Here is a 19,806-nt window from a genome sequence, read left to right on the forward strand (position 1 = left end):
AAGAATGGGAGAAATATTTTCTCCATTTAGGCTCAGAGCAAGAAGGCTTCTTAGAAAGCTTTTTGTACAACATCCTCTCTTTTGAAAGTCGTTCATCAAAGGGTACGTATTTATAGGTAGGTAAAAGTTTAGGTTAAATCAATTTGCAAAATTGGTTCTCACTTGAGCAAAGGTCGAGCAAAGTCTCGATCTGCCTAGTTTTTTTTTAAGTGAGTCCCGAGCTAGCTCGAGGGAACCATCTAAAACTTGAGATCTTCAGCGATTCCTAATTTTAAAATTGACCTAAATTTTTTGCAATGATTACAACCCTCATTAGCACCTGTTTTGGCACATGGAATTTTGCAGCACAACATAAGTCCTAGCAATCTTCTCCTTTGACAATTCTCTAATAAGACATTACATATAACTCAATAAAACAAAACGCGACCCTAAAACCAAAAAAACTAGGACTATTAATTTTGCAAGATTGACCACCAATCTTGATGCCAAAGATTAGCGTGAAGTCATTAGGTATAAAGTTACCTTGCCTACATTTAAAAGTGAAAGGTATTTGGTGGTTTCCCAGAATAATTCTCCTAGAGCACTAAATATAATCAAATCCTTACTCATGATCGATGATGATCTTCTTTCATCGTGATAGCATCGATGATGATCTTCTTTGGAGTTCCTCCCTTCACATGTTGAATCAAATTGTTGATGTAAGTTCTTTCATTATCAAGTGTTGTCGTCGTCCCTCCAGCTGAAGGCCAACCAGTCTCCGATATAACAATCACCAAAGACCCCCCACCGGCCCTCTCTAAAGCCGTGTAAACAGCATCGAGAATGGCATTGAAAAGGTTGCGATAACTGACTGGAGGATCACTCACTACAGTTGAAGGAGCAGTGAAAAGATCATAGTCAAGGCGGATGCTATTGAGGTTATCCTTGTAACTAATACAAGGGTACAAGTTAACAAGTAATGGGGACTTGTTGTTCACTAAGAAGCTGATGATAGGATCAAGAAATGGTCAAAATTCGGGCTTAAGGGAGCCATTTGATGGAGGGTAGGATACTATTAGGATTCCGGTGTCAACGGCAGTGGAAACTTTGATTTGGTTGCCAAGGCCAGCAGTGGAAATTGCATTTTGTATGTTTCTCAAGGCAGGGACAACAAACCTTGCATTTGGACCTAAGGGGTCTACTTCATTTCCAACTGCAATGTTTTTGAATTTGACATTGCCATACTTTTTCACATGGTTTTGGATCCATGTGTTTGCATTGGCTTGGTTGGAAGCAATGTTTCCAAGCTGACCATTGGGGACACCAAGGATGAGCTCAATATTGGCGCCTATGAGGGCTTGTAGAGCAGCTTGGTTTGGATCATAGAGTCTCCTTCTTTGGATATTATATTGGTTGTAAAGCGCTACCACTTCTCGTTGTGGTGGTAGGTTGCCAAGCATTCCATAACAAACACCTATTTGGGCACCTACAGTACATCATACAAGAAGTCAGTAATTGTACACATGTTCTTTCTGAACGAATATTTTTGAGTAGGGATGACCATACCCATTGGGTAATGGATATCCAACCTTACCCGATCCAAATATTCCGGGTAATACCTGGTTCTTCATGGATAGAGCTTAACCGGGTAGGGTATGGATATTACCCGAATTGTTTGGGTAGGGTATGGATATTATCCAAACCCGACCTGTACTAAAAAAAAACCTAAACCTCTCTCACCGTCACTCACACTCTCTCTCTCTGGCAATAAGATTAGCTTTGGCGGAGCAGAGAGAGTACGAGATTTTGATACATTCATGAATGAGTGAGTATAACAGAATGTGAAAGATTAAGAGAGAGATAGAAACTCACTTGCTACCAATAAAATGACGACGTGCTGTGGAATTCCCTTTCTCCTAACCCGGAGCCAAGCTTTTTCTTTTAACCGGAGTCGTTTCTTATACACTTCTCAACACTCGCTCTCCTCTTCTTTTTCTTCAATACCTGGGACACCGCTCTAACTTAAGCTCTTTACTTGTCCCTCACTCACCACAGGAAAGAATTTTTTATTGTTTATTTCTTTAAAATCACCAAGATTCAATATAAAAACAATTTTTCCTTGGATTTTTTTTTAATTTTTAATTTTTTTATACACACAACAAGAATGGAGATGTCTTTGGGATACAAACTAACATATAATTTTGTAAAATTTTTTTTTATTGATTAGTTTTTTCTTTTTTAAGATTGGTTAGTTTTTACTTTTACGTTAAAATGTTTTGAATTAAAAAAAAAATAAATGGGCTTTGGGTTTCTGGAAGGGTATGGATATCCATGGATAATATATTCGGGTAAGATTCGGATATGGATACTAATGGGTATTGATATTCGGGTATCCATGGGCAGACTATTGGATAGGGTATGGGTATACCTGATCCATACCCTACCCATGGCCATCCCTATTTTTGAGGATGTTGTATTAATTAAACTACTAAGTTACCCCGTGCGATGCATGGATAGTTTTGTAATATTTTATGTAAGACGGTTTTAGATAATATTGTATATATATTATAAAGAAAAAGTAAACTAAATCAAAGTAAAGAAATATATACATTTTGAGATATTAAAAATTAGTTTAGTAGCTTCACTGTATATTTGTAGCCTTCTTAAGGTAAGATTATTATTATTTTTTTAAATCATAAAACAAAAAATAAATGCAAAAAAGTAACGGAACTATGAAAATCAACTAATTTGTGTTGTGTTCTCATTAAAGTACGTCCAACTCTCTGACCGTCTTCCACTTATCGATAGTGCGACATTAAGACATGGTGTGGGCAAGTGTGCATGCATGTGTCTTATAGATAATTTAAAATTAATCATGGTATAATATGACTTTACATTCCGCACCAAATTTTCTCTCTACTTATATACCCAAAGCAAAAACTATCCAATCAAATTATCTAAACCTAAATTATATTTAAGGCCCTAATTAAAAAAAAAAATTACTCGTAGGGGTTTTGGTGTCTTGATGGTGGTGGGAGGCTAGTATAACGGAGGTGATGATCCTTCAGAATCCTTTTTCTCTCTGTTTCAAATGTTTTGTTAGTCTCAAGTCTTTTATTTTGGTTATATATAGTGAAATAGTGCGTTTCATTTAACAACCCACACATTTTTGTGTCTCTCTATCTCTCTCCAAGGCCTTATCCAGTTAATTATTACTATTAGTCCTTACTTATTATTATTATTATTATTATTATTATTATTATTATTATTATTATTATTATTATTTGCTTTTAAAAAAAAAAACTAAAACAGTAGATATGCTAAAAGACATGAAGAATAGAGAAATGTGTGGTGTAAGCTTAGGCAATTAATGACATATTAATGAGATAACAGTAAAATTAGTTAATGTTAACTTTTGGGTAATAGTAAAAAAAACTTAATGAAAGAGGTAAAAAAAATGTTAAATACAAAATTAGAGCACCACTTGGCAAGACTTCATGCACTTTCATATGAGGTCTTTGCATATATATATTATTGATTAGGAATAAAAAACTATGAATGTATGGAATAAGATCCTCTAGAGTTTTTAGAGTAACTCTACCACAAAGTTCCTAAAATGACATAGCGAAATCTAATCCATTCATTTCAAAATGAATTCATTAGATATTTAGGAACATCGTAGTAGAGTTACGTAAGAGACTTTTAACGATCCTAATCTGAGGGCCTAGAAAAAGGATCATGATCCCACAAATGCTAAGATGGGGTTAAGAGAGATTTTAGGACACACATATGGTGCAAATTGAGAGAGACCTGTTACACAGATCCACAACTCAAAAGAGAGAGAGGGGAGATGCCTTTGTCATTATTTGGTATAATAGAAAGTCTATACAGACACAAATACAATTTAATGCCAAAGTAGCCAATAAAGCCAGTTATTATTAATACTAACTTTCTCTAGAAAGATCAATAGGAAGAGGGAAGCCACTATTGCTCATTAATGCTTCTTATTATCAAAAGTCACAAAAGATAAACCTTTTCCTCAGCCTTGAGTAATCCTGTCCTTATCATCTTCATTCCTACAGCTGCATAGAATTTCAAGGCATTTACGCCACAGGTGACCTCATCCGCAAGTCCAAAACCTTGCCCTGATTTTGGACTTGATCGAGCCTGGAAATAAAAGGTAATACGAGAAGGTAGACGGATTTCATCCTCACTACAACTGATAAAAAAAATAACATAAATAAAGAGGTTAAAAATGACCAAATATATCGTCTTCAACCTGATTAAGAAAAACAATAAGAGTTTGAGATTCGCATAATGAGTAATTGATTTTTCTAAGTGCTTGGGTCATTATTTGGGATTAAGTAAAACAATAAGAGTTTGAGATTGGCATAATGAGTAATTGATTTTTCTAATGAGCAATATGACCTGTGACACTAAGCCATATCATGAGGTACCCAAATAAGTTCAAGATTGCCCCAATTAAGAGGACCAACCATGGGGGTGTGATCTCGTTGATAAGCCCAGATAGGATTCCAAGGTTTCCACCCATTAAGGTTTAAGATAAGCACTCTCGAGGCATGGACTTACTTATGAGGAGGGAGTTAAGTACTTGCAATTTATATGGGAATGTGTATCTTATTTTATATTCTTTCAAGGCCTTTACTGGCATCTATTTAGATGGGTGCATGGTGGGCAGCTGCAATATATCAGTTTTGTTTGAAAAGGTTCATGTAATATACTTATATGCCAAAAAAAAAAAAAATTCACACACAAATACATTCAATATGGCGGTGCAGTTTTGTTCGAGTCCAAATCTTCTGTCCCACTTTTCCTGCTCTACTCTATACTCCACCAATAAAACTTGCCACGTGTTCATCTAATTAATTAAATACTATCATTATTGACTTATTAATGCTACAGTTATTAATTAATAGTAGTATTTAATTAATTAGGTGAACACGTGGCAAGTTTTTATTGGTGGAGTATAGAGTGGAGCAGGAAAAGTGGGACAGAAGATTTGGACTCGTTTTGTTCTGCCCTCCCACCAAAAAAACACAAAAAAAAACACTAAATATTTACAATTATATGTTTTGATATGCACATTTTAACACAAAAATATAATTTTTATACATTTATGTCATGGAAAGAGAGTGAAGGGGGAATGGGGGATGCCTTTGTCATTATTTGGTATAATAGAAAGTCTATACAGACACATAAATACAATTTAATGCCAAAGTACCCAATAAAGCCAGTTATTATTAATACTAACTTTCTCTAGAAAGATCAATAGGAAGAGGGAAGCCACCATTTTTATTTATTTATTTAGGTGAACAACAACAACAAAGCCTTAGTCCCAAATCTTTTGGGGTGGGCTATAGATCTACAACAAATTAATTAGGGTTGGCTATATGTATTCTTTTCCTCCATTCTATGCTATTCAAAGTCATAATCATTGTAACTTCCTTAATTGACACGTCTTTTTTTACTACTAATACAACTACTACTAATATTATTTTTCGTTCTCATCTACCATTTTTTGTTCTCTCAACTTAAATTAACTCACTCTTTCTTACCTGTGCATTAATCGCTTTCCTCTGAGCATGATAAAAAAAATATGTTGTTTTAATTACTCGATATTTTTAGGTTAGATGTCAGTTCCTGTTAGTTCATGTGTTAATAATCGTCAACTCTGGCATTAAAGTCAACGATCAACCATGCAAAAAGTCAACGGTCAAAGTTAACTAGAGGCGGTCAATAGAAGTCAGTCGAGATGACGTCAGCAAGATGATGTAAGCGGCTAATGTAAGCAAGTGATTGGATGCTGACGTAAGTTAGGGCTAACATGGCCCTGATAATGTCACGGGTGACGTCAGCCTGGGCGACATGTGAGGGTGCGTGAAGGCTTTGATGGTTGCAAGACTTCCAAAATTGAGAAGATCGGGGCAAATGGTACAAAACTAGAGACTATGAATGAGAGACGTTGGAGATTCAACGGCAAATGGCTGCAGTGGTGGCTGTGATGGCGGAAGCGACTGTGAGTTTGGAGTAACACCAAAGAGAGACAAGACTGTTAAGAAAATGTCAGAACAGTGACTCTAATACCATGTTAGAAATACTGAATGAATTGTATTGTATTTCACAAGTAATAAAATATATATGAGTTCTTTTATATAAGAGGTAAAGTATGCAGTACAAGATGCGTGCTATACAAGTAAAATAAGGTGGGCCTATGACCCATAGCCTTTTACAAGTTAATAGTCATATATACACTAATGGTTAAATTTACATGTATAGTTAGACTTTAACCCTATGTTTGGATTGTGGGAGATGAAGGGAGAGTAGAAGAGAGGAAAATGGAAGATGACTAGAATACAATAAATTTTAGTATATTTGCCCACTTTCCTCTCTCCCTCTATCTTTATTCGTGTCAAACAGTGTAAAAGTATCATACTACCCTATAGCTTTTTATGAGATCATTTTTACCAAATTTATAATTGGAGAGACATTTAATATATATTACCCACGTATCTGTCATTATCATGCTAAACAAATATCAAGATGATTAAAAATTATTTTCTCTATAAGTTTATAAAATATTCAAATCATGGTTTTATATATTATGCTTTATAAATAAACTAAAAACATGACTAGAATTGGATATTAAATAATTTTTTACTAAGGTAACATTTGGCATACAATACACAAGAATAAAGAGTCCATGTTACCAATTTTTTGGTTTTCTAAGATTATCTCTCATGTCATACATGTTAAATGTTCCAATAATGTTGCTTACACAAATAATTTCACAATTTTTTTTTTTAACTTTTGAGGTGACAGGTTATGATTAGTATAATTTCATATAGAAACATAATTGGAATTACTTCATTGTATATTAATCATTACCTGTCACCTAAGCTATTGTGAAATTTTTTGTGATTTTCACTTATCGAAATTGTTCAAGCAATACATGGAATATATATGGTTTATGAGAATTTATAAAGTGATCTTATAGAGGTTTTACTTTGTAAAAAGGTCTAGGGACAACTTTTGCCATAACTCGTGTGGTTGACTATAGTGGTGGAGAAAAGGTGGTGGATTTATTACCACTCATAGTCGACCAAACATCAAGTTGTGGCAAATGGTGTGCTTCCAGAAGGATTATTTACTTTGACTAGTTTTGATTTGGGAGCCTAATGTATATTGTGCAAAAGGAGTGAGAGAGAGGGAGAGAGAAAGAGGGACCCATTATGTCTAGGCTAGCCATCCGCATCACAAACATTAGCATTAAGGACATTGCTAAAGGGCTGTTCCCAGTTGAATAATACTTATCCATTGACAAAAACATAGAAGAGAAACGTAGACTAAGAGCTTGGATTGAAAGCAATTATGCTTCCAACACCATTTTTATAGAGAGGGATGCTTGTGCTTGAGATTGAGATTTTTGAGTGACTATAGCTAGTCAAGCACTCCATGGAAATGGGTTGTTTAATAGTTATATGCCACCACAATTTAACCCGTCAAGCACTCCATGAAAATTAACACAAAACTATCATCGGAAACCAAGTGTATCACTTAAAGCTCGTCTAACTGGTTGTTATTTTGGACTTTGTCTTTCCTCTAGAAAATGTTAGGCTTCTCAACCTTGCGATTTGAGAATGATTACATATTGAAATGACCTATTTCATCATAACCGGTTGCCTTTCTACGAGGTCATTATGGGTAACAGAAGCTCTAATATTAGTTCTAGTGTGATAGGATTTTAAATTTATATCATTTAGAGCAACCGCATCAGTCTGCCAAATTTTTTCATCTATTTTACATTAAGAACTTACTTTTTTCTATTTTACACTACCACTTTTCCAAAACACTCATATCAGTTCATCTATTTTACAATCTATTCTATTTAAATAATAATATTTTTATTATTATCTTATCCTTTTCTACTTTCCTTATCTTTTTCTTTTGTCCTTATCCCATTTCATTTGATCTCATTTTTTCACTCTCACGGTCAGATTACCTTTCCACCACAAGTCAAGCACAACCATCTTCTTCTTCTTTTTCTTCCTTTTCTTTTTTCTTCTTTGTCTCATGGTCCGATCAACTCTCCACCACAAGAACCAATCTCCACCACAAGCACCAATCTCAAAGATCTAAAGAAATCCCTCTCTGTCGAAGCTTGCATGGTTGAACCTCGCTCATTTGTTTTCAAGTGTTCTACCACCATTGAGTTTGTATTTTGATTCTAATTTTGGGTTTGGGTTATGGGTTTTCAGCTGATGGTTTGATTTTAAGTTGATTTTTTGGGTTTTTTGTGGATTTTGGGTAGATCAAGTTTAATTTTCGTTGTATTTTAGGTTTCTGTTATTTTAAAGGGTTTTGGTGGTGGTGGTGGTTGTTTTAACGGGTGATGGTGGTGGTGGTTGGGTGGTGATGGTTGGACAGTGTCGGGTGGATGGTGGGATCTGCGTTTTGGTGGTGGTGCTTTTGCAGGTTCTGTGCGTCTATGTGGGTGTGTTTGTGTTTGTGTGTATCAAAGGAAGAAGAAGATGATGACTCTGAGTTGGTTTTGCAGATGGAGAAGAGAGAAAAAAAAAAAAAAAGGAGCCAAACGTGAAATTAATAAAATAATAGGATACACATCTACAGTAACCGTGTATATATGCACGGTTACTGTAGCAAATGTGTAAATATACACAATTTTAAAAGGACTGATGTGGAAGATTTTTTGGACAAAATGTGTAAATTTGGTTAGTTTTTGCATTTTGCAAACTTTTACATCTATTGAAGCGAATGCTCTTACTCTCTAGTGATTGTTCATTCTCATCAAGTCAAGAAGCGAACAAGTTTCTTTTTAGCAAAGGTAGAATTCTAGACCCTTTATATAATAATAAGAAATTTTACTAATTAAGCTAATTGTTGAAATTCACGTATCACAAACATTTTGATTTTGAGATTTTCAATTTGCATATGCTATGATAATAACTAACGTACACAAATAGTTCATCTTATGTTATGAAAAATACTTATAACTCTAGCCCCAACCAAAAAAAAAAAAAACACTAGTCAATCCAACAAGCTCTGAAATAATATTTTGTAGATATTCAATACATCAATGAAACATGCCTAAACATTACATTAGAGATAAATGATTCTTAATAATATTACATCAGAGATATTGCACTCTTTTATTTATTGCCTGCGAGGTGATTACTTCTTATTTATTGTGAGTTAGCAAAAACTCTTACTTATTATAATAATAATTGTTATCCACCATAATAAGTTGCTCTTATTCCTTGATGCACTTAATAAAGCCCTCTTCTTAACTGAAATTGACTTGGAACTTAGGCTATTTGTTTGGAGAAAAGAGCCCCCAGTGTTTCTCAAAATCTGGAGTCTTGTTGTTCTCATCAAACATGGCAAACACATAAGTTTCAATAGGCCTTCCAGGCTGCTTTGGTGTCCCTCCCTTCACATGTTGAACCAAATTGGTAATGTAAGTTCTTTTATTATCAAGTGATGTTGCTACTCCATCATCTGAAGGCCAACCACTCTCTGATATAACAATCACCAATGATCCCCCGCTGGCCTTCTCTAAAGCCATGTAAATAGTGTCAAGAATGGCATCGAAAATGTTACGATAACTTAGTGGGGGATCATTCACAACAGGTGAAGGAGCTGTGAAAAAGCATAGTCAAGACGAATGTCTTTGGTGTTACCAGTGTAACTAAAATATGGGTACAAGTTAACAAGTAATGGGGACCCATTGTTCACTAAGAAGTGAATGAAAGGATCAAGAATTGGCCTATAATCGGCTCTGAAGAGCCTTTAGATGGAGGGAAAGAATCTGATCATGAAAGGACTCCAGTGTCAATGGCAGTGGAAACTTGGATTTGGTTTAGTCTAGCCCCAGAAATTGCATTTTGAATGTTTTGCATGGTGGGGCAAGGAATTGTGCAAATGAATCCAAAGGCTTTACTTCATTTCCAACTGCAATGTATTTGAATCTGACATTTCCAAAGTTTTTCACATTGTTTTGGACCCAAGCATTTGCATTGTTTTGGCTTGAAGCAATCTCTTGAAGCTTGTCATTTGGAAGGCCTAGCATGAGCTCAATATCGGAGCCTCCAAGGGCTCAGAGAGCATCTTGGTTTGGATCATAGAGCCTCATTCTTTGGATGTTGTTTTGTCTATAGAGTGCTACAACTTCTATTGGTGGTGGTAGGTTGTTACCAAGCATTCCATAACAAACACCAACTTGGGCACCTGCATTAGATTAGACAATAAGTCAATGGTTTTACATGCATACATATGCTTATGCAATTTATCTCATTCAGGGACTCAGGGAAGGAATGTTATAAATATATTGAAAGTGGAAGATTCATTGGGTTTGTAGGCTGACATAATATAATAATATATTAAAAGTGAAAGATTCATTGGATAATAATAGTGATGTTAGAGATATTATACATAAGACTTACTAACTGACGCGTTACCAATTATAAAAAATAATAATTCAAATATTCTTTCATTAAGTTGTTAAAATCCACCAATCACATTAATATGTAAACTTATTGTAATAAAATATGGACTAGCGTAGCATTTTCTACAAGATATATACTATATGATTAAGTAATCATGAAAATTTTCATTTGTTCAACTAATTGTTGCCACTTGCCACCACCATGAATTGGCTAGCGTAGCATTTTCTTGAAATAGACACATTTTTTGCAAGATCCATACTCTTTCTCCTTGTGGATTCAAAGATCCTTTTGAGATTCGAGGTTATTTTTCTTGAAATAGATGCATTTTGTTTTTTGTAGCTTCCACACCATGCACATCAAGTTTTTGAGAAAATTCATTGTTGTAATCATATATGCTTTTGTCAACCCTTCAAAATCTCTTATTGAAATACAAATTGTGACAGGCTTTCAGAATTTGCCGCATCTCTTTTCTAGTTGAAGCCATTTAATCTTTTAGGTACATAAGTTGAGAAATACCTTTTTCCACCCTTGTTATTGGTATATTTTTGGTGGTGTTCTTTTAATTCTAAGCTTAGCAAAGAGTTCCTTGGTATACACTTGGAATGAATAGTAGCTTGTTTGGAAGAACCTATTTTGAAATGTCTTTAAGTCTCCACTTATCCATCATTTTAAAGAAATGTGTTCTAATGAACAAATCAAAGGAAATTTCTCTCAAACATGATTTTCTACCATGGAATAAAAGCACCCTGATTCCCTATGGCCATTTAAAATTTTTCTGTAAAGGATTTGACTTGATAGACTATGCATGACGCCATAGAATTTTTCAAACAGAGATTAAGAAACAAAGGCCTCGGTCCTAATATGTAAAACTATGATGGTGTCAGAACTCCCGATTCATTAATAATTTTGAATACAAAATGAATGTGGTATTGTACCAAATATGCAAACATGCAAAAGTGATGATCATATTGTGACAAGAACAACACTTTATTAAGACTATTTTCACATCTTGGATAGATACAAATACAACAAACTTGGTTCCCTGCCATGCAAAGGAACTACAAGTCTTATTTATAGTGATAATACACATAAAAGCTTGCCTTATTATAAGTGCACTAGCTAGACTTGCTCATTCTAGTTAAACTCAATTTGGTATTTAGGCTGTTTGTTTGGATAAAAGAGCCCCCAATTGTTCTCAATACCAGGAGGAGTCTTCTGATTCTCATTAAACATGGCGAAAATGTAAGTTTTTATAGGCTTGTTAGGCCTCTTTGGAGTCCTTGTCTTCACATGCCTAATCAAATTTGAGTTGTAACTCTTTGCATATTCAGAACTTGTTGCATGTCCTCCTTCAGTGGGCCAACCAGTCTCAGACACAACGATCTTCAAAGACCCTCCATTGGCCTTCTCTAATGCTGAGTAAAAGGCATCCAAAATGGCATCAAAAATATTTTGGTATCCATGTTCGCCATCTTGCACTACGACTGATGGAGAAGTAAAAAGAGCATACTCAAGACGAATGTTTTGAGTGTCCCCAATGTAACTAAAGTATGAATACATGTTAACGAGTAATGGGTACTTATACTTCACTAAGAAGCCGATGATAGGACCAAGAAGTGATCCGGTATTCAGACGTAAAGGAGCCTATTGATGGAGGGTAGGACTGTGCAAGGGCAGGTTGATAAATGGGAGTGGAGACTTTAATATTCTTATATCCAAGGCCAGCATTATATATTGTAGTTCGAATGTTTTGCATAACAGGGAAAAGAAATTGTGCATATGGACCGCCAGGCTTTATTTCATTGTCAACTGCAATGTATTTGAATGTGACATCTCCATAGTTTTGCACATTGTTTTGGATCCATGTGTTTGTTTAATCTTGACTTGAAGCAATGCTTTGAAGCTCTTCATCAGGGACACCAAGCATTAGCTCAATTTTGGTGCCTCTAAGGGCCTGAAGAGCATCTTGGTTTTGGTTATAGAGTCGCATCCTTCCTATGTTGTATTGTTTGTACATATCTATAACTTCTCTTGCAGATGGTAAGTTGTTGCCAACCGTTCCGTAGCAAACACCTATCTTGGCAGCTGATTTAGATAGAACAACATGTCAAATTATGTACTAACCATATATGCTTGCCAAATATTTAATAAATCTACATTCAAGAACTCCCTGGATATTCATATAGTTTTGAAATTTTAAGTTTATTTATATAAAGAAAATGCGATATATATGGATGGAAGGGTAATTGACAAATGATTGATTTGAGGTTGTGCATGCATGATTTATCCACGGAGTGTAAATAAAGGTCTTATAGGTGTAAGGCCTAAGGCCATCCCAAAAAAAGTATTCAAGCTCCTAAGATAACTTTTCTCTTGCTGCCCCAAGCTCAAACCCAAGCCCTCCTACTCCATTCAAATTGGCCCTAGGGCTTTGAGAGGTGCTGGTTCGCCCAACAAGTGCGGTGGTAACTAGTAGTTTTACATATGGCGTGCAAGAATATAAGCATGATGTAAAAGAGTGTAAACACGGTTGAATGTGAAGAATCAAAATCCTTCTCAGGATATATGGAATATGTACTATTTATATGAACTTATAAATTGATCATATAGAGGTTTTATTTGATTAGTTTTGATTTTGGAGCATAATGTATAACATGAGAGAGAGAGAGAGAGAGAGAGAGAGAGAGAGAGAGAGAGAGAGAGAGAGTTGTTATGTCTATGCTAGCCATCAGCATCACAAACAGTAGCATTAAGGACATTGCTGAAGGACTATTTCTAGTTGAATTAAACTTAGCCATTAAAAAAAACATGGAAGAGAAGACTAATAACTTGGAATGAAAAGCAACTATGCCGCCAAATACTCTTTTTATAGAGAGAGATGCTTGTGCTTGAGATCAAGATTTTTGATTGACTATAGCTAGTGAAACACTCCATGGAAATCGATTGCTTAGTAGTCATGACACTACAAGCACTCCATGTAAATTAAGTTATACAAAATTATCTACAGCAACCAAGCGTATCACTTAGAGCTTGTCTAACTGGTTGTTATTTTGTTGGACTTTGCCCTTCCTCAAGAAAATTTAGGCTTCTCTACATTGCGTTGTGAGAATGTTTATTTATATGCTTATGCAATTTATCTCATTTAGAGACTCAGGGCAGGAATGTTATAAATATATTGAAAGTGGAAGATTCATTGGGTTTGTAGGCTGGCATAGTATAATAATATATTAAAAGTAAAAGATTCATTGGATAATAATAGTGATGTTAGAGATATTATACATAAGATTTACTAACTGACGCAATACCAATTATAAAAAATAATAATTCAAATATTCTTTCATTAAGTTGTTAAAATCTACCTATCACATTAATATGTAAACTTATTGTAATAAAATATGGACTAGTGTAGCATTTTCTGCAAGATATATACTATATGATTAAGTAATCATGAAAATTTTCATTTGTTCAGCTAATTGTTGCCACTTGCCACCACCATGAATTGGCTATTTTGTCTTCTAACTTCCCAGTTGAATCCACAAGGAATAAGTAATAACTAGAATTCAACGGAAAGAAAGGAGAAAAATATTTTTGAAAAATTCTTATTCATGGAATTCTGACCTGAATTTTTGTTTATATATTATACGCCTATTTAAAGGCTTATGAAAACTTATTTTTCTAGTAATATGATTATATTTTGACTAGCAGACCCTTAAACCTAGAATCAAGAAACTAAAATCCTGGGTACTAAGATAGCGATAATTATATAAAAATTAAAAAACTAACAAATGATAAACATTAAACCCCATATGTTGTCCTATATCACTTAGTAAAATGTCCTAGTTCTACACATGATTTTATTGGACTCCCCTCTCCCTTCTTTCTCAACCCATTATTTTGAGAGAGAGAGAGAGCCAAAACCAAACAAAACAAATGAAGAAAGGTCCCCCACACGCACACACACCCAGAGCTAAATACAACTAATGGGGTAGTTCTTAATTTAGAAGGCTAGTTGTGGCTCATTAAAGAGAAGTAATTTGGTGGCTTCCTTTTATTAGGTGCCCACTCTAAAGACACCTATTGAGTTAAGTGACGCTTAATTAAATGCTATTATTACATTCCAGGCTACTTTTGGTGAGCATGCAACGTGAACGTGCTTCAATTCTAAAAATGGCATGACCACCAAGACCGATTTGTGGAGATTGGACTAAGGTTGGTTCAATCAAGCTTAGCTCAAAGGAAAATCTATTGCCTAGAGGGCAACAATAATTGATTTAGGAGCCCGTCAACATTGGTGGTTTCTACTTTCTACTCTTATAGTTCCAGGGATAGTACTATATGGTGCCTTAATAATTGTACATCCTCTCACAACAACATAGAACCCACATGTGGGTGCAAGAGGCCAGGCAGTACACTGTGGGTGTGTGACAATATCACAGCTCCTCAACCTTGGGTTAATTAAGACACAAAAGCATTTGATTTGGGCTGTAAAAGGCTTTAAAATCATGTATCAATATGAGAGAGAGAGAGAGAGAGAGAGAGAGAGAGAGAGAGACCTGTTGTGCCTAGGGTAGCCATTAGCAGCCCAAGCACCAGCTTTATTGTAAAAATCATGGAAGGGCTTTTATCAGCATGACCGGATTTAGCCATTGAGAAAACTATATATGGAAGGAATAAGATAGCCAACTATGCCTTATACCATTGTTCAGCTGCCCTTTTATAGAGTGAGAGATATAGATGGATGCTTGTACTATATATTTTTTTGAGTGACTATAAGGATATCCACATTCTACATTTTTGTTGGTCGGGCACTCTACGTGAACCAAGTTGTACACGAACCAACTTGCATCATTCAAGTCACATCTAACTGGTCATTAATTTGTGGAAATTTCTCCCCATGCCTTGGAATTGTCTTCAATTTTTCAATGACCCACTGTGTTTGGTTTTATTTGAGACAACCAGTCTTATTGGTTGCCTTCCTACGGAAATTTACATGTTTATGTGAAGGACGCATAGAGCTTTCCAATTGGATGGTATTTGAAATGGATTCATTTAATTTATGGTTCAAATTAAATATTATAAATCTAAAAGTATATCTAGTCTTATGGTATGAAAATTGTACACCGTTAAATAAAGATGATTTTGTTTTTTAGAGAGTTTCAACCTATGACATCCGCTCTTAATGATCGCTTTTTATCATCAGACCAAGACACCAATCAGTTTTTGGTGTAGGCAGGGATTGAACCCTAGGTCTCTTATACAACCATCAGAGATTTTACCGGTTAATTGCTTGGAACCCACTAAATAGAGATGATCTTGTTCCTATGTTTTTACATCCTTGCAACATTTAATGGATGGACTGTGTCTTTCATTTCTACAATCAATCATTTTCCAATTTTATTTGTATCATGTACAAAAGTTGGATCACTTGTAGTGCTATTAGATGTAAAAGAACGTTGCTTCTACAAGGACTCCTTTTTATCAAGGGAGTACTCCCATGGAAGTGAATAATTTTTCATATCAAAGACCATTCGGCAATTGGCACACCTCCGACATTCTCAATAGCAACATTTAGGATCTAGGGTCTCCACCCCTCAATTTAACAAAAGGATATATAGTAACACATTTTTAGCAAATTTTATATATTTTGTATTACGCTTTATTTGGTAGGAAATAAAAGAGAGAGAGAGAACGAATAAGAATCGCGTCAAGATTAAAAGTTTTTCTATTGTTTAAATGAGTAGAAAATAAGTGGGAAAGCAAAAAGAGTGGATGCTAATTTCCACCAGGTCCACTGTAGGGTCATTGGGCCCAGTAATATGTGTGGGGTGGCCCAAGAGTATTCTTTGGGCTAAAGGCCCAATCCGAGGACACTAAATGGTCCGAGAATGTATGAATGCCAACTCATAAAGCAATACTAAATAGTAAAATGGTAATGCCTTAACAAGTATGCCCAAGAAGTGATAACGCCATAAAATGTATACTCATTGTATATTTATGTGGACGTTATCTCCTTATTACTATGCTTAATTTGTATAAGTAAGTCATGATTTGCATTAATCCCTATTATTTATCTTTACATAATTTCTTGAATAAGATGTCATTCATTGTGTGTAATTTTCTACTTTCAGGAAATTATGTGAGAAAGATAAGTTTACAGGTATTTGTGAGAGAATGGAGGCCAAACTAGAATTAAAGTGGAGCTAAAGGACCATGCTTAAATGTCTAAGGAGGTGCAATTGGAGTACTTGGATCATCTACTCTGATTGAAAGCTTCAAATAAGAAAAGAAACCAAAGAGGCAGAATCTGAAAAGGAAAAATCTGATTTGAGCATTGATCAGCATTTTGGGCGTATCTCTCTCATAAAAAATCCAATTGACACAAGTTCAGATGGATTGGAATTGTGACTTAATTATTTACAACTTTCCAGTTTTATATTTTTCGAAATTCTCAATTTTTGAAGGCCGAAATTAACTCACAAGTTACCGCTGTAAACCTAGACAGGAATTAAAATAGAAAAAAGTTTTATTTTCTTTGGACACTTAGACATTAGGGTTTCGAAAGGGAGGCTGTGAGAATGAATTTTGGACAAAGAAAACTTGTATTTTCCTTTCTCTAATGGCAGCCTAAACTCTTTGCTAGGGTTAGGGGTTATGTTTCTTCTATACGGTATGAATATTCAATGTGATTCTTTCTAGGATTTTATCAACGACATATTTCAAATGTTCAAATAGATTTCTTTTAATGTATTAGTTCTTCCATGCTTTCAATAAGTTCAATCATGTTTTTCTTATTGTTTAGATGAATTTCTAATAGTTTCAAATAGAAATCAGATTTTAAAGTGAATGGGTTTTTCTGAAAAATTTTTCTAACCGCATTACTAATTGAGGTTATAATGCGTTCTTGAATTGTCTCAGTTCAACCGAATCATAAGTTTTTAATTGTATAAGAACAATCAATTATAAAATAGATATTTTCTTAGATCACAAAGAATTTCGTGTCGATATATGGAAACACCTCGATGCCCTAGTATTTACATTATTGATTTGAATCAGTTTTTATTATTATTCTTGTTAACAATCACCAAGCAAAAGTATTTTTTTTTCTTCACTCAAATTGTCATTTAGTTATATTGTCTTTGAATTTACCTTGCTCCTTGTGGTTCAACCTTGGTACTCCGAGAATTATATTACTACGATCTCCTGCACTTGGGAGTGAACAAGGAAGAAGATGGTCCGAGGAAGATTATGTCCTCGACTATGTAAAGCCAAGGTAGGTAAAGGGCTGGTTAACATTCACAGGCAATGTTCTAGAAAATCCTATAGGTAAGGGTAAACATGGTAAACGGAAGATAAGAGGAAGGGCGGTGGAATATTTAGAATAAAGTTGTTACCACCGCCCCCGCATTGAATGCTCTGCAACTGTTGTTCTGGCCGCATTACTAGGGAAATGAGACCTGAGCATTAGAGTTTAGCCTAACTCCTGTCTCCAAAGACTTCAGGGGAGATGGATGGGACAAGTATCTAAACTCGCAATCTAACCCTGACATGGAGGATGAAGAGGAGAAGAAGGATGGGATATAAAAGGAAGAAGGGACCTTCAGCAAAAGGGGGCAGAAAAGGAGAGAAAAAACATTGTATACGTCGATATACATAATTGTAATCTATCAATTTTGTTATCTATATCTCTAGAACTTAGATTTCAAGCTCACTCTCTACAAATTTAATTGTAAAAAGGCCTTTAAGGTCCATCCCCTTCAAACTGTAGGTTAGGGCCCAAATTGTGTCCTTACACTATAGTCATATGGGCCGAAAACCAAATAGTAATTAGATTTAATTAATATGCATTATGGAAAATTTTCACTGACTTCCCTAAGGATTTTTTTTTTTTTTTATATTACACTCACCTCTCCTTTAATTTTTAATTAGAAACTCACCTCCCATAAATTACAAACTATTGACACTAACCTCCCTAGATGATTGAAATATATAATTTAAAAATCTTGAAATAAAAAATTTTTTTTAAAAAAAAAATTCAAATTTCCCATTAGAGGGGGTATACAAGTTGAGGGTAAAATAGAAAATTCAAGATTTTTAAATTCTTTTTTCAGTTATCCAAAATTATCTACGGCAACCAAGTGCATCACTTAGAGCTCGCCTAACTAGTCCATGGAAATTAAGTTATACAAAATTATCTACGGCAGCCAAGTGCATCACTTAGAGCTCGTCTAATTGGTTGTTATTTTGTTGGACTTTGCCCTCCCTTTGGAAAATTTAGGCTTCTCTACATTGCGTTGTGAAAATGTTTATCTATATAAATGATCTCTCACTATAGCATGTTGCCTTTTACGAGGTGCTCATTTAATAATAGAAGCTCTGATACAGTTGTGTGATAGTGAAAACTCTAATATGAAATAACATTTGTGCAAATACTAGAAGTTCTAGTATCTCTTGTGCAATAAGACTCATAGATTGGAGCAAATAACAGAAAAGACAAATAACGCACCAAGCACACAAAAATGCAAGAAATTATGTGGTTTAACAAGTAGCCTATCTCCATGGAAAGAGAAATCAAATCCACTATATTCAATAATAATTGCAATGCACGATCTCTCTTACTCTCATCTGGGTATTCTTTTAACTCCATAGAATAATCGATTATAAAAAAAAAAATCCATAGAATGATCGAATTGCTCTTCTTCTAAAATTAATTTTCTCCTAGGAGAATTCTTCTTCTAATAATCTTCTCTTCTTCTCAAGGAATCCAAATCCCCAAGATTTACCTTAAACTTTAACAAAAGACACAAGACAAGAAAAAATTCAAGCAAGACTACAATAGTAGCACAATAACTATTTCAAGAAACCCAAATCCCACAGTTTGCCTTAAACTTTTCCTAATGACACAAGACAAGAAAACAATGATGCGGCACTCTCACTCTCACTCTCACATACACTAAAACTAAATAGGTGGCTTTGTATATATACATGATTATAGTGGCTGGAGTGCACGATACATTGTTTGCCACCTACTTTAAGAATTGGCTAATAGTAGTCTTGTTATGGGCAAGGTGCTTATAATGTAGTGACAATAAAGCCATTATAACAAATTCCTATTTGGACTTGGGTCCTGTTTGACTTTTCAACTTTTCATGGCATGAAAAAGAAGTTGACTTGATTACTTTTTTGAAGTTTTTTTTTGTATAGAAGGAAACTTTATTCATTGTCAAAAATTAAAGTATTATTCTTCAAAAAAAGTAATTAACATTTGTTTGTTAAGAGCCTTGTAGTTTAATTGATTGACATCTCCTGATATTTTTAGTGAAGACATTTAGGGTTCAAATCCCCT

The 19,806-nt window shown here is 34.7% G+C and overlaps 3 pseudogenes; all 3 read right to left on the reverse strand.

Annotated features, from left to right (window-relative positions):
- Window positions 1-605: 605 nt before the first annotated feature.
- On the reverse strand, window positions 606-4,531 carry LOC142609248 (glucan endo-1,3-beta-glucosidase, basic isoform-like; annotated as a pseudogene).
- Window positions 4,532-9,279: 4,748 nt separating this feature from the next.
- Window positions 9,280-15,132, reverse strand: LOC142611166 (glucan endo-1,3-beta-glucosidase, basic isoform-like; annotated as a pseudogene).
- Window positions 11,598-13,273, reverse strand: LOC142610420 (glucan endo-1,3-beta-glucosidase, basic isoform-like; annotated as a pseudogene).
- Window positions 15,133-19,806: the final 4,674 nt, after the last annotated feature.

Source organism: Castanea sativa, chromosome 9, assembly GCF_040712315.1.
Source record: "Castanea sativa cultivar Marrone di Chiusa Pesio chromosome 9, ASM4071231v1".
NCBI classification, from domain to species: Eukaryota; Viridiplantae; Streptophyta; class Magnoliopsida; order Fagales; family Fagaceae; genus Castanea; species Castanea sativa.